Source organism: Dipodomys ordii, unplaced genomic scaffold, assembly GCF_000151885.1.
Source record: "Dipodomys ordii isolate 6190 unplaced genomic scaffold, Dord_2.0 Scaffold73, whole genome shotgun sequence".
Classification (NCBI taxonomy): Eukaryota; Metazoa; Chordata; class Mammalia; order Rodentia; family Heteromyidae; genus Dipodomys; species Dipodomys ordii.
In genome coordinates this window covers 966,830-982,541 of record NW_012267289.1, presented here as the reverse complement: position 1 = coordinate 982,541, position 15,712 = coordinate 966,830, and the positions used below count along the sequence as shown (strand labels likewise).

The 15,712-nt window shown below is 40.7% G+C and overlaps 1 pseudogene; it reads left to right on the top strand.

Annotated features, from left to right (window-relative positions):
* The first annotated feature begins 599 nt into the window (after nt 1–599).
* On the top strand, nt 600–4,135 carry LOC105991421 (annotated as a pseudogene).
* Nucleotides 4,136–15,712: the final 11,577 nt, after the last annotated feature.

Below are 15,712 nucleotides of genomic sequence, written 5' to 3'. Positions count from 1 at the left end.
AGCTGTCCCCTGTCCTGGCAGTCAAAGACTCAGACCAGGAATAGGGAGGTCAGGGTTCGGCTCCCCTCCCGGAGCCCCGGGTAACTCTGAAGGTGGAGGGACCCCGGTGGACTCCTGGTAGATACCGGTGCCCAACACTCTGTGCTTCTCAAACCCTTCGGCAAACGCCACTGGGATGAACAAGTACCAATGGACGACCTGAAGAACAGTGGAGGTTGGCGTGGGCCGGGTATCCCACTTGTTCTTAGTCATCCCCGACTGCCCCTACCCGCAGTTATTCAGAGCTCTCCTCACTAAAGTCGGAGCCCAGATACACTTTCAATCAGATGGGGCTGCAGTAATGGATTCCAAAGGACACCCAATCCAGGTAGTAACCCTCATGTTAGAGGACGAGTACTTACTACAGCAGCAACTTCCAACTTCCAGCAGTGACCTATACCAATGGTTACAGGAATTTCCTGAGGCTTGGGCAGAGACTGGCCTAATGGGGTTAGCAAAACATAGACCAGCAATCTATGTTGGGTTAAAGCCTGGAGCTGACCCTGGAAGGATTCAACAGTACCCCATGAGGCGTAGATGAGAATAACCCCTCACATCCAATGCTCCGAGAGTTAGAGATAATGATACCGTGTCAGTCGGCATGGAATATCCGCCTTTGCCCGTTTGAAAGCCTCACTCGAAGACCTGCGAGAGGTAAACAAAAGAGTAATCCTACTGTTGCAAACCCATACACACTTCTTAGCTCTCTTTCATCCCAAAAGCAATGGTATATAGTATTGGACTTGAAAGATGCCTTCTTTTTCTCCCCCTGGCCCCTAAGAGCCAGGATTTGTTCACCTTTGAATGGAACCACCCAGAGGTGGGAATCAGTGGCCAGCTGACCTGGACCAGATTGCCACAGGGATTTAAGAACTCCCCCACGATCTTCAATGAAGCCCTCCATGAGGACCAGGGTGAGTTCCGCCCTAACTACCCTGAGTTAACCATTCTACAGTATGTGGATGATCTCCTGGTTGCTGCCTCTGATAAAGAAAGCTGTCTACAGGGAACCAAGGCATGGCTTCAAACCAGAGGAGAACTAGGATATCCAGCTTCTACAAAGAAAGCCCAGATCTGCAAACAGGAAGTAAGTTATCTGGGATATACCTGAAAGGGGGGCAGAGGTGGCTATCAGAAGCCAGGAAAGAAGCAGTACTCAGAATACCATCACCCCAGAATCACCACCAGGTTCAAGAATTTCTAGGATCTGTGGGATTTTGTAGACTGTGGATCCCAGGGTTCACAGAAATGGCTAAGCCCCTATACAAGGCCACTAAAGACAAAGAACGTTGACATTGGAAATGGAGAGCATCTTTCAACAAATCAAAAAGGCCCTGTTAACAGCCTGATGTCACCAAACCCTTCCACTTGTACGTGGACGAGAGAAAAGGAGTGCTAAAGGGATATTGACTCAGTATCTAGGGCCATAGTGCCATCCTGTGGCATACCTGTCTAAGAGATTAGACTCTGTAGTGGTTGGTTGGCCACCTTGTCTGCGAATGATAACAGCCACAGCCTTGTTGGTTACGGATCCTGACAAAATAACTTTGGGACAAGAACTAACAGTGACCACACCCCATGCGATTGAAGAGGTCTTAAAACAACCCCCAGACCAGTGGCTCAGCAATGCCTGGCTCACCCATTACAAAAAGCCTCTTGATTAATCCACCTAGACTCACATTTCAGGCTCCATCTGCCCTAAACCCAGCTACTCTATTACCTGATCCTGACTTGGGGATCCACTTCATGATTGTATGAAAATCCTAGCCACCCTTCATGGTGTGCAAAAAGATCTATAGGACCAGTTCCTGGGGGACTCGGACTATGTCTGGTACACTGAGGAAGCAGGTTCATACAGGAAGAAAAAAGGTATGCTGGGGCAGAAGTAGTAGACAGAGAAAATGTGGTGTGGGCCGAACTCTTGCCAACTGGGACATCTGCCCAACGGGCTAAATTAGTGGCACTGACCCAAGCATTAACGCTGGGTAAAGACAAAAGATTGACTATGTACGCTGACAGCCCCTATACTGAGAAACCTAAGCAACTCCATTTTACTTAAGACCCTATCTCAGTTCTGCAACTTATCTCATGGCCGACTTTAGCCCCAATGCTAGGAATTTATGACAGAAAGCCGTGTACAAACAATTCTTGGAGCCATAGATGGCATCTGCTTAAGGCAGGTGTTAGCTCGCGAGTGACTTTGCCCCTGAGTGACCATGGGCTAAGAGTTTCAGTTAAAACCATATAATGTTCTGACCAATTGGTTCTTCAGAGCCCAGGGCAAAACATGCCATACATACTGTCAGTCCAGGTGTGACTCATAACCGTTTGTGGTCAAGCTATGGACCAAGGATATTTTTCTGTAGAGATCAACCAATCATATTTGCCCACCTTAGCTTGCTCTAAATGTTAACCAATCATGTAATTTCTTATGTAAAAGTTCCTTAAAGTTGTTTGTTCAATACTATACAAACTGTGCTGATTCTATGCTTGGGTCCTCTTAGCGTCACTGGTTGCCGAGTGTGCAGAGGACCAAGCTGGAGCTTGCAATTAACGACTCTTTGCTGTTTGCATTGATCGTGGTCTCTGGTGGTCTGTGAGGGGGCATCCGAAAATGGGGTACTTCAATACTTTTGCCACAGCACACATGCACGCAGCCATATATAGAAAGCAGGGCTTACTGACAGCAGAAGGGAAAACAATTAAAAATAAAGAAGAAATTTTAGCCTTGCTGGCAGTCCGGTGGCTACCAAAACAACTAGCTATAGTCCATTGTCCTGGATATCAGAAATCCAAAAACCCGGTGGCCTGGGGAAACAACCTAGCAGACCAAACAGCATGAGAGCTTGCCCTCCAGGTGGGTCAGATTATGGTAACAAGATTACCAGACCCAGGCCCTTGAGACCTCCCACAAACACCAAACTCCTGGGAACAAGACTTGCAGTAGATCAAGTCGCTCCCCATGACCCAGTTACTGAACGGGTGGTGGAGGGACTCAAAATGCAAGGTAATCTTACCCGAAAAATCAGGAATCCAAATACATCGGTCAACCCATATGGGGGCTAAAAAGATGGGAGATTTACTACACCAAGCCAGCCTAAGAATCCAAGGAGCAAGTCCAAAGATTGAACAGATTGTAACCAGCTGCAAAACTTGCCAACTGACCAATTCCACCCGACTAGTAACCCACCTGGAACCAGAATGAGGGAAGAGTGGCCAGGAACCTATTGGGAAATGGACTTCATGGAGGTAAAACCGGGCAAGTATGGTTAACAGTATTTGTTAGTCTTTATAGACACCTTCTCAGGTTGGGTGGAGGCCTTCCCTACCAAGCACAAGACGGTACAAGTGGTAACTAAGAAGCTACTGGAAGACATCTTGCCCAGTTATGGCCTCCCAGCCATGATAGGGTCAGATAAGGACCAGCATTCCTGGCCAAGGTAACTCAGGGATGAGGGTCCAAGCTTGGGGCAAATTGGAAATTACATTGTGCTTAGAGGCCCCAGAGTTCAGGACAAGTGGAAAGGATGAATAGAACTCTAAAAGAGACCCTAGCCAAATTAACCATGGAGACTGGCGGGGACTGGGTGACTCTGCTCCCCTTCACTATAGGGCTCATAATTCCCCTTATAAAATAGGACTGACCCCTGATGAAATTATGTTTGGAACTCCCCCACCTATTATTCCAAACCTGTCTGAGCTTTTACTTATAGAGGCTGATTGTCAATGTTCAATCTCCCTTCAAGCCTTACAGTGGACACACCAGGAGGTGTGGCCTCTCCTGAAAGCAGTGTATGAGACAGGACTTCCTCCGGACCCTCATCACTACAAGCCAGGAGACTGGGTCTACGTGAAAAGACACCACCGACAGGAGTCGCTGGAGCCCCTCTGGAAAGGATCCTACGTGGTGATCCTCACAACTCACAATGCTCTCAAAGTCAAGGGGATAGCCACCTGGATTCATTACTCGCATGCCAACCTAGCGGACCCCTGTGCAGTAGTGGAAAACTCTTTTGCTGAGACTGAGCCAGAGTGGCAAGTAGAAAAGATTGCAACCCCCCTCAAGCTTAAGTTGTACCGTGAATTGCAAAGATGATGATTCTGTATCTAACTAGCCTGGGTATGCTAGGTGGGGTTGGTGGAAGTCTCCACCAACCTTATAACTTAACCTGTGTAATAATACAGAAAGGGTCAGAAATAGTCAACTCTATTTCCGTGGTTTCTCCAAAAGGACAAGGGTGGCCCCATCTATTCTTTGACAAATGTCGGCTGGCTGTGGGCAGCTGGGATAGAGGGGATTGGTCCACCGAGTTCAGAGGCAGACCTGCATGCTGGACCAGGAAGCTGGCTGCACTATCCCATCAGTAAAAGGGAGAGGACCTGGATGCAGGCATGTTATAAATAGAGCTGACCTCAAACGGACTCCCTTTTATGTCTTCCCAGGAGGAGGAAGAAATAGAAATCAGGTCCAAAATGGGGGGGTGGGGGCGGCAGAAGAATTTTACTGCAGGTCATGCGGTTGTGAAAGTACAGGGACTGGCTACTGGATTGCCCAGGAAAAGGATCTGATCACTGTCACCGGAGGCAGCATTCCTAAGGACCCACCTGGGTTGAGTGGACCTTTGATCGGGTCTTGTTCCTCATGTGCAACCCAGTAGTGATCTAATTCACTGAAGAGGGTAAAAAGGTATGTTGGCTAGGAAGCAGCCAGACCTGGGGACTAAGACTGTATCCGAGTAGATATTGTTCACAGTAAAATTGATTGTCTGGCCAAATCATCCTCCATCAGTGGTGGGTCCTAATATAGTGTTGAGACCCGCCTCAGATAGGAAACCTGGAAATTAGACCATCCTGCCTACCCACAACCCCAAGGTGACAACAAATCTAACATCCATGCCCAAACAGCCCAAACAGGCCTGGACACACGGGCCAGAGCAGGAAAGTGAGCAAGACCAACACTTGGGGGGCCCATTATGGAAGTTATTTGTGAATACCAACATGGTCCTGATATCTCAGAATCTTGCTGGATGTGTTATGACATGCAGTTCCCCTTTTATGAAGGCACCGCAGTCACAGACAACTTCTCCACCACTTCAGATGTTAAAGAATCTCGGTGGCAACAAAAAAGGAATGTAAAGTTAACTGTCCAGTTAACAAAGCCCATTGGCTTTGTTTAGGAAGGGTACCCTCCCAATAGTCTCGTTTGTGTAACAATACCTATGCACTGGGACAGAAGCAGAAGGAATATGTAATTCCTCCAAAAAATGGATGGTGGGCCTGTTCAACAGGATTAACTCCCTGTGTACATGTCAGGGTTTTGAACCATAAGGATGGTTTCTGTGTACTTGTACGGCTGGTCCCATGGCTAATCTATCACTCAGAGGAAGAGGTACTACTGCAATTGTCGGGGACTCGACCACCTCATAGGATAAAGAGAGAAGCTATTACTGCCCTTGTTACCATTGGAGCCATGTTGGGACTGGCTGGACTAGAAACTGGAGTAGCCTCAAAGGGCATGCACAAAGCATCCTATGCAAACCTCCAGGCAGCTATAGATGACAATATCAAGGACCTAGAAAACGCCATAGCTTGGAACTCAAAAAATTAAATCCCCCAATGACAAATCTTCAAAGAAACAACTGCCCAATAAATAAATGGGCTAAAGACTTAAAGAGAAAGTTCTCTGAAGAGGAAAGAAGGATGGCCAATAGACATATGAAGAAATGCTCAACCTCTCTAGCCATTAAAGAAATGCAAATCAAAACAACATTGAGATACCACCTCATTCCAGTTAGAATGGCTATAATCAAGAACTCTAATAACAACAGATGCTGGAGGGGATGTGGACAGAAGGGAACCTTACTGTATTGTTGGTGGGAGTGTAAACTTGTTCAACCCCTTATTTGCAATAACTAGTATATGTCTGAGTCAAGCAGAAAAGGTCAGATAACTTGATGTTAGGGAAATGAACCCTAAGATTGAAGAATGTAAAAATATATATGTAATGTCTGCTCCTGGATGGCTAGCAGACTCCACCCTCCTCCACAGCAAAGTCTCCACCCAGTACCTGTGTTACCTAGGCAACTGGGACACCTGGAAGAGGTCACATCTGCATCAGCTGAGGTCACATCTGAATTTGATGTGGCCACACCTTTCTCCGCCCATACCCTACATAAGGCCTAGCCCAGGCCCAGAGGCCCTCTCTCGCTGCTCTTTTCTAGCTCTGTTGGCTCTCTCTCTGTTCTTTTCTAGATTTCGCTGCTCTCTCTCGCTGCTCTTTTCTAGCTCTCTCTGCTCTTTTCTAGCTCTTTTCCCAGGCCTTTCCCAGCCACTTGGAGTGCCAACCTTGCCTGGTCCCAGCAGGTCTACTGAATAAACCTACCCCTTACCTGAATACCACGTGCGTGGTGCAGTTCTTACTCGGCTACCTCTTTTTAAAAACCTAACAATATAGACAGCACCTAACAGCCATTTTCACTTCTGTACCTTTGCTTGCTAAAAAATCTGCTAAAACCTTGAGGAGTGGTGTGAAAGGGGCAGAAAACTGGACTGCCCTCAAAGTAGGCAAGCACCCCCTGAATGAATTTATTAAAAGGCATGGAATAACATTAATGCTTAATGTAATAGAAATTAGAAGTTATGATTACTAACCACTCATTTTTGCTTCTGTATGAATTGCTTTGTGCTAGATGATTTTATGGTTTTTGTATGATTTTAACTGTGACTGGTTTTAGTTACTCAGTAGTGGAATGTCAGCCTGGGAGCCTACAGTTGCTTAGTAAAAGACTTGAAAGGCTTTACAGCCTTGATCATGGGCGCAAAGTCCTCAGAATTATCCCTACAGCTGCAACGCCCCTCCCGGAAGCCGGGGCAGTAAGGCCCTAGGGAAGAAATATAATGTTTTAAGAAACCTAAGCAACTCCATTTTTGTTTAACACTCCATCTCAGTTCTGGGACTTGACTCATGATCCACTTTAGCCCCAAAACTAGGAATTTATGACAGAAAGCCATGCACAATTCTTGAAGCCATAGATGGCATTTGCTTAAGGCAGGTGTTAGCCCCCAAGTGGTGTTGCCCCCCAGCCTCCTAGGACTAAGAGTTTCTGACCAACCTGTACTTCAGAGCCCAGGGCGAGACATGCCATACATTCTGTTGGTCTGGGTGTGACTCTTAACCGTTTTCGGTCAAGCTATAGACCAAGGACATTTTTCTGTAAAGGTCAACCAATCATTATTTGCCCAGCTTAGCTTGCTTTAACTGTAAATGTTAACCAATCATGTAATTTCTTATGTAAAAGTTCCTTAAAGTTGTTTGTTCAATACTATAAAAACTATGCTGATTCTATGCTTGGGGCCTCTTAGCATCACCGGTTACCGTGTGCACAGAGGACCAAGCTCGAGCTTGCAATAAACCGGCTTTTTGTTGCTTACATTGATCGTGGTCTCTGGTGGTCTTCTGGGGGTCCCCGAATTCCGGTATAACAAGATATGTATTCAAATGTTTTTTTTTTCTTTCATGCGATTGTTTCTAACACATTTATAAGATTATTTCTTTGTTGCTTTGTATGTCCCTTCCCCACCATATAAACCCTGCTTTTACTGTATTTGATGTTGGTATAATTTGTGGAGGGGAAGGGGAAAAACAAATCATTTAAATAGGGATACAGGTGGACACATTGCAACGATGAGATGTACAAGTCGTTATGTCAAAAACGAACTTTACAACTTTAGTGGGCAGGAGAGGAGGGTTGGGTAGGGGGTGGGGGGAGTATGGGAAGGGATGGGAAGGGGAAACAAAGGAGGAGGCAACAATGCTTGATAAGAAATATACTCATTATCTTGCCCATGTAATTGTAACCCCTCTGTACAGTACTTTCACAATAAAAAAAAAAGAAAATAAAAAAATAAAACTTGATAGTCTTTCTCCAGAAATCCCATGACTCCTTAGTTGAAGTCCTGTTACAAAATAGAAGTGGGCTAGACCTGATACTCCTACAAGGAGGGCATTAGGAGAAGAATTCTGCTTGTATGCTAACTAACCATTCAGGAGTAATTAAGGAGTCATTAACTAGAGTGAGGGAAGGGTTAGCTAAGACAGAAGGAAAGGGAACAGCAAGAAGGATTGTTTGAATCATGGTTTAACTATTCCCCCCAAGGTTAACAACCTTAATTTTTACTCTATTAGGCCCACTTATTGTACTTTTACCTGTGCTTACCATAGGCCCCTGTGATAAATAGACTCATAGCTTTTGTAAAGGACATGGTAAATTCAATCCAACTAATGGTACTGAGGAGTCAATATCAACCCTTATACTCTGAAGAAATGGGAAACACATCTGAGGTTGAGGCCCAGGGATCATGATTGGCCCCTGAGTGTCTAGAAGAGGAGGGAATGAAGGACTAAGCTAACTCCATTCTAAAAGCAAGCCATCATTTCCTGTAAAACTGACCTCAGGTTGAACTTAAGGGACAAAACAGTTATTAGAAAAACCAGTTCTTGGAAGGTTCTCTGAAAGTCCACAATCGAAACTGCAATTATACCCCTAGCAACCGCCAATTCGACAAGGGTTGAGAAACAATCATAAACACAAAAGTTGTTTGTTTGTTTTTTTAAAGTAGTATGGTCAAGCCGCATTCAAACCACAGTACGTGGGTCAATGGGACACTGACAAAACCACTTCTGTAAATGTAAACCAATCATGTAACTGCTTGTGTGGAAACCCCCTAAACTTGTTTGTTTAATACTATAAAAGCTGTGCTGATTCTGCTCAGGCCTCTTAGCATTACGGTATACTGAGTGCGGGGAGGACCAAGCTTGAGCTTGCAAATAAACAACTCTTTTGCTGTTTGCATTGGTGGTGGCTTCTGGGGGTTGCTTGGAGGTCTCCAGTTCAAGTCTAACAACATGTCGAAGACCAAACTTTACAATTTTGGCGTGGGAGGGGGGCGCGAAAGGGGGGGGAGTATAGGAGCGCAGGAATGGTAAGGGGAAACCAAGGAGGAGGCAACAATGCTTGATAAGAAATGTACTCATTACCTTGCTCATGTAATTGTAACCCCTCTGTACGGTATTTTCGCAATAAAGAAAAGTATTAATAAAAAAAAGGAGTGCTCCTACCCCATCTCTCAAAAAAAAAAAAAAAAAGGCCTTGGTAGGAAAGTAAATCTCAGTCTTTAGTTATGGCTACTGTAGCTTTTCCAGGCTTATTTCTTCTTCAGAAAAATTCCATTCTCCCAGAAGCTACTCTATCAAGAGCTTCTCAACCATGCTATTAATGTGAAAATGAAAATCTGCTTTATAGAGGCAGCACTCATGGGAAGTAGCACGCTGGCTCAGTGAGCTTCTAAGACTCTTGATTACCAGGAATTCCTGAAGCTTTTGCAGTTGCTAATGTAGCTTCTTGCAAAATAATGAGATTTCAACCTTTTCCAAACATAGTGGTTTTGCTTTTCCATAGACAAACTTTAGCACACCTTTTTACATTTCTAACTCCAATTTCCTCTGGCCTTCTTCCCAGAAACTTGTCCTTGAATTACACCCTCCATTTGCTTTTAATCTAGACATCAAAATAGCAATAATCATTCTATCAGATAATAGATGATGTTCTCAAATATATAGGACAGGTGGGATGCATGTCTACTGTTCAAAGGTAAAAGAACATGTTTATAAAAAGTATTGCCTTTGCTACAAATAACTTTCTTTCCATGTGGGCCTACAAATCACTTAAAAGCAGAAGAAAAGCCCAGCATCCTTAATTTTGTTTTGTATTGCCTCCTTTGTATTGGATCTGAATTCATTTAACTCTGAACATATTAATTGTTTGTGTACAAATTAGTAATACCTCGTGTATCTCATCCCCCTTCATGCCTGGCACAACGAAAAAGGGATAACTGTCCCATTACACACCCACAAAAACAACTGAAAAGTCTCCAGCCACCTTAAAATTCCAGAACAACAGAGCTTCTCAGATATGTTACAAAACAATATGATGACCTCCAAGAAGGACAAATCATCTTATGGGAACTAGGTTGTCACCTCACATAGCAAAGACTTTTTGAAATTACCATGAAGAGCCAGCACTGAGAAAATGCTCAACCTGAACTCACTTAGAAAAAGATTGCTTAATTATTACCCTTTGCTCCAGTTCTTCTTCTATTTAAACATAGTAAAGCTTATGTCCATACCCACAAAATGTGTTTAGTTGCTTAATACATTTGCCTTCCTTACATAGCTATGTTGAATGAAATACCTTTGGCCTTTTCATTTTTATTAGTCATTGCTTTCAGAAAGACCTGACATATTGAAATAATCAGACATAAACCTCTGGTCTAGGAATCTGGAAACATAATGGTTAAATAAAAATAAGAAAGCATATAATTTAACTTTTTAATTACCTGTAATTTTTTTAAGTATATGTATTACAAAAGTCTTTATTTTATGATAGATTAAGATTTCATAGATAGTAAACTTTGATTTCAGAAAGGGAAAAGGCTTGCTGAATTCTGATTTCTATAGTTTTCATAGCTTTCTACGCTTAAGTTTAGCTTTCTTTTAACATATTGGTCTAAAAAATTGCAATAGACAAAAACACAATCGTAATGTCTGAAATCTCTGCCAATTTATTTTGGGGGTTCCATAAAATTTTCAAATTTCTTCTCTTGTTTTATGAGAATGCTTAATGACTCTCTAACTGATGGCATGAATCCTTGGAGGATATACATGAACATCCTTCTACCTAGAGTTTGTCTCTAAAAGAAGCACAATGCTTGCTGTCGTAACGTGCATAAATCTTTAAGATTTACAAGAGGAATAAAAAAGAGTAGCTTTTCTTCTCTCTACCAGACCTTGTCTTAATTCTAGTTTTGTTTTTTTTCATTTCCCATCTGAGAACTTGTATGCTACTAAAACTTTAAATTCAAAGGAGATATACACTAAACCCCAGTATAATGTGCCATAAGAGTTTTTAATACAGAAAATAAATCTGAACTCATGAGTTAAATCATCAAACTTAATTTCTTAGCCTGAAAAATAGGAGGAAAACAATGGTAGATTAGTGCTGATGTGTGATCATAAAAATAGAATCTTGGGGGCTAGGAAGGTGGCTCAGTGGTAGAGCACTTGCCTTGCATGCCTGAGGCACTGGGTTTGATTCCTCAGTACCACATAAGCAAAAAGAAAAAAGCTGGAAGTGGCTCTGTGGCTCAAGTGGTAGAGCCCTAGCCTTGAGCTGAAGAGCTGAGGGACAGCGCCCAGGCCCAGAGTTCAAGCCCCACAACCGGACCCCCCCCCAAAAAAATAGAATCTTGTATCACTAAATCCCAATACATAGCAATCTTACAAGCATGAAACATGTATAAATATCTTTAGAATGTTAAAACTAAATGACCAAATCCAGATATTTAAAAGTTGGTCTTCTACTATTTCTCTGTACATAATCTTTGTTTTTTCTATCTACCTTTTTTGAAGCTTAAGAAAATTCTAGTTCTACAAAGGAGGAGGTAACAATGCTGGATAGGAAATGTACTCATTACCTTACTCATCTAATTGTAAGCCCTCTGTACAGTATTTTTACAATAAAACATATAAAAATAACTGGAAATAAAAGAAAATTTCAGTTCTAGCAAATTATAGATTAGACACAATTATTCTCAATTTATTTCTTAAACTGTTTGATATCACCATATAATCAGCTTTCTGTCCTCTTTGTCATTCTCCAATACCTTAATGATTCTTTGTGGTACATGGATGTAATCACACAGTATGGAAGGAAAGCTAAGTAGAGAAATTAAAAAAAAATATGTTAGAAGTTAATGGTCATTTCCATCATCTATGGGGTCTGGAGTTTATTTGATTTTCATTTATCCTCTGGAAATGTGTGAGGTAAGGTCATGGTCTTTGTTTTTAAATTATATTCTTAATTGGCATTTTCTTTAGACTAAAGGTATCCATTTCAATAGTCATAGCTGTGTCCTTGAAAACCTGAGACATGTAGTACCAATAGCATATAATAACATTCTCAGACCCAATCAGTGCTGACAGATTCTTTAGGCATCATGTTGTAGTAGGCAGAGAGGAGAATCTCTGTAGTAATTGCTGTTTTTCTACAGTCAGAAAGCCAGTACCCCTAACACTAGCCACATCTCCACTAGCCTCATCATTTTTGCTGGTTAACATTTACCTGTGGCATAACTTTCTATTTTTTAAAAGAATTCTATTGTCAAGGTGATATTCAGAGGGATTACAATTGCGTAAGTAAGGTACTGAGTACATTTCTTGTTGAACTTGTTACCCCCACCCTCATTTTTCTCCCACTTTCCTTCTGCCAGAACTTCCACCCAGTTGTACAGATTGTTTCCAACATATTGTCTTGTGATTATCACTGTTGCCTTAGTTCACTCTTTGTCCTTTGTCTTAATATTTTGTTGATCCCCTTCCCTTCCTTAATTCAGATAAATGTATATAAAATACCCCAGGGCACCAAAATTGAATACAGTAACAACAGGGGATAAACCATAGGGAGAAAAATACAAAAGAAACAAGAAATCACATAGTACATTAAAAACAACAACCACAAAGGAAAACCTCTTGTGTCCATGTCTTGGAGCTTATTTTGCTTATATGATCATATGTACATAGCTATTGAGATTTACTGCATATCTGCTAGGATTATCCTAGACATATACTAATTATTACAAATGAAGAAAACCATGACACCTATATATTTTTTGACACCTATATTTCTTAGGTCTGGCTTACTCCACTTAATATAATGTTTTCCAAGTGTTTGTCTTTCCATTTCCTTACAAATGGGGTGGTATCATTCTTTCTGATGGGAGCATAGCATTCCATTACATATATATGTATGCATAGGTATTTGTTTATTTATTACATTTTCTTGATCCAGTTATCTATTGAAAGGTATCTGGATTGTTTCCAAATGTAATGCTATAAAGAACATAGTTGAGCTAGTAGCTTTAGTATGGCCTTGTTTGAGGTTATTTGAGTAAATGCTCAGAAGTAGGAATGCTGGGTCAGAGGGGAGCTCTATGTTTAGTCTTTTGAGGAACTTCCATACTGCTTTCCAGAGTTGTTGAACAAGAATTTTTTTTTAGATAGACACAGAAGCACAACAAATCAAAGAAAGGTTGAACAAATGGGATTGCATGAAACTGTGGAGTTCTGCATGGTAAAGGAAATAGTTATCAAGATCAATAGAAAGCCAACAGAGTGGGAGAAGATCTTCACAAGCCATACAATAGACAAGGGCCTCATATCTAAAATATATTTAGAATTCCAAAGATTAAATCCCTCAAAACAAATCCTCAAAGAAATAAGAGCTTCATTAATAAGTGGGCTAAAGACTTCAATAGAGACTTCTCTAAAGGGAAATAAAATGACCAATAGACACATGAAGAAATGCTCAACATCTCTGGCCATAAAAGAAATAAAAACAACATTGACATTTCACTTCATCCCAGTTAGAATGGCCATTATCAAGAAATCTAATAACAACAGATGCTGGAGGGGATATGGCCAAAAGAGAAGGTTATTACACTGTTGGTAGAAGTGTAAACTTGTTCAACCATTCTGTGCCATAACTCTTGCTTCATCCTCTAGTTATGCTCACTCTGGCTTATGCTGTACTTGAACTAAGTCTTCTAGGCTATAGACATTTTCAACCTTTTATTTGGAAATAAAAATGATTGATAATATATCAAATATTGACGAAAAAGGCTGCAAAAGTGGAAGTTTTTACAGTTTCTATGGGGGTATTTCTTTTTATTCTATTATTATTAAAATTAGTAGTAGTGGTATTATCAAGGTGATGTGAAAAGGTGTTACAATGACATAAGTTAGGTAAAGATTGCATTTCTTTTTGAACAATGTCAACCCTTTCCTTGCTCCCTCACAGTTTTTCCCTCCCAGAGCACTCAGAAACTGCATAGTTCATTTTCAGCATAACGTCTAGTGAGTATAGTGGGCAATTTTTAAGATCAATCTTGAAATTTAAAAGAAAAAAATTATTTTGTATTCTCCTAAATTATATGTCTCCACTCATCAGGAATTAAGTTTATCTGATCCCAAATAGACAGTTGCAATGTAATTGTTCTAATAATTAATAATAATAATGTATAAGAAAAAAATGAAGGGATTAAAATTTTCCAATTATTCTCACAGGATATCAATCTGTCTTCTAAGCAAGTTCTCTAAGCATAACATTTCCTCACCTCTTAATTTAAAATAAGTTAGCTTCTTATTTATCAAACAGAACCAATTTTAGTGACTTATGTAGGAATGTATATTCTGTAATTATAAAATCATTTTTACTTTATTCTATCATAAATTAGTTTAGGAGAAATACTTTAGGTTCATGTATACATTTCTAAATGGGTGCATTGTTTTAAGAATATCTATCACATAAGATTGTTTTCAGGAATTAGTAAAAGTAATTAAATAAAGTGCCTAGCTATAACTGTTCAATGGATATTATTATTTTTTAAAAGCATTAACTTGAGCCAGGAGCCAGTGGCTCATGCCTGTAATTATAGCTACTCAGGAGGCTGAGATCTGAGGATCATGGTTCAAAGCCAAGCCCACACAGAAAATTCCGTGAGACTCTTATCTCCAATAAACCACCAGAAAAACTGGAAATGGTGCTTTAGCTCAAGTGGTAGAGGGCTCACCTTGAGCTGAAGAGCTGAGGGACAGCGCCCAGGCCCAGAGTTCAAGCCCCACAACCAACAAAAAAATAAAACAAAAATAAAAGCATTACCTGCACAGAAAGCTTTACTGAGAGATATTTCTGTAATCTCATATTTTTAATCGAATCAGGTGAGCATACTACTTGAGATCCTCTCTTTTAATCAGAAGAGATTGATGCTACCCAGTGGTTTCATACTAGAAGAGGAGGCAACACAAAAGAAAATTACCAAGTAAGAAAGATGACCTTGGATTCAAGATCATTAATAAGAACATGAAGAATGAAGTATCTCTGTTGAAAAGCTTAGATATACTAGCCAAGGCTATGTATAATATTTTTCTGTTTATATTTTTAGAAACATACTTCATTAAAATAGTATGTTTTCTGATTAATGAGGTTTTGGAACTATCTTACCTCTAGGGTTAAATAGGGTAAAATAAATTCATTGTATCCTCAATCCTGTTGAATACTTTAAATAAGTAGAACTAAACAAGATAAAGCAGTGTTGTTGTTTTTTTTTTACATGTCATATCAGAGCTAAAATTACAAACTTAAACCTCAAGAAGTTCATATATATGAGCCACATAAGCTTAGGTAAGACTGAAATGTATGATGGAGGCTATGACTGGAGCAAATATTTGAAAATCTATTCAAATTCTGTTTTAATTTTTTAAAGACACAGTCCGATCAAGTAAAATAAGTGAAATAAAATAAGGTAAGATTTGGGGAGCCCAGTTTAAATGATTGGTGTTTCACTCACTAAAATAAGGAGTTTTATTTTGTTTGAGCTTTTACGGAATGGTTTCTGAGGTCGTATTTTACACTATGAATATTAGTGCAATTCCTCCAGAATGTTGGAGCAGAGAATAAGGTCTTGCATTATTTTCAAGAAATGGCATTGTGTGTCTTCTGAGTGCTCTTATGATGAGAGGTTGCCAGATCTGAATTAACATTTATTTCTTCCTTCCATC